The following is a 754-nucleotide window of genomic DNA, read 5'->3' on the forward strand; positions in this document are numbered from 1 at the left end:
GTGTTGTAGAGCAAGACTCTCCATCACTGCAGACAAAATTAAGAATGAGACAACAGAAATATGTCAAACCGTTTCATGTTGTTTGAGTTGGCTTGATGGAAAGCATGACCAAAACCAGTTCAAATTAATCCCAACTATATCTGAATAATTTCATGCAAGACCAATTCCTACCTTTTTCGTAACTAAGTGAGATGACGAGTCTCTGAAACATCCTGTTTGGCATGTCAAGTACCTGAGAAAGGAAAGATTCTCAATTAGTAATGACTAAAGAAAATGACTGAGTCTCCAGAAGATGATTGCAGGAAACGAATCTTCTCGTTCTATTACATTAACAAGCTTTACTGTGACTAGTTATTGCCTTTTAGACAAAGATTTTGTTTAAAATTTACTTTGAAAAAGCACCTTTGTGAAAAGAAAAAGTTCATTAAAGTTCTTTGGCATTTCACCTTCAGCATCCTCTGTTGTGGTTTTTCCTTCTCTTCTTCCAATGCCATTGAACGCAAGTGTTTCTCGTCCAGACGATGCTCCCACCCAAGCGTCAGCCTCCAGGGATTCTGGTACAGCTAAGAATTTAAGACAAACGCTGGCTATAAACCAAGATGTATGCCAGGGAAGGCAGTTGTATATTACAATGTCTCTGGGCCCTGTAAGGCTTATTATTACGTTTTAAGTGTTTCTGTTCAAACTGCATTACCATGAAATGACAAAAACACCTTTGAAATTTATAATTATAAACAGATTCCCAGGTTAGATG

General features: G+C 37.4%; 1 long non-coding RNA gene across 1 annotated transcript; it reads right to left on the reverse strand.

Annotated features, from left to right (window-relative positions):
* On the reverse strand, nucleotides 1-527 carry LOC306749014. Its single transcript, XR_013771171.1, has 3 exons — nucleotides 447-527; nucleotides 172-232; nucleotides 1-26 (listed from the first exon to the last, which is right to left on the reverse strand). It is a non-coding gene; the product is annotated as an uncharacterized lncRNA (long non-coding RNA).
* Between the last annotated feature and the right edge of the window lie 227 nt (nucleotides 528-754).

This window comes from Taurulus bubalis (assembly GCF_910589615.1).
Source record: "Taurulus bubalis genome assembly, chromosome: 16".
Classification (NCBI taxonomy): domain Eukaryota; kingdom Metazoa; phylum Chordata; class Actinopteri; order Perciformes; family Cottidae; genus Taurulus; species Taurulus bubalis.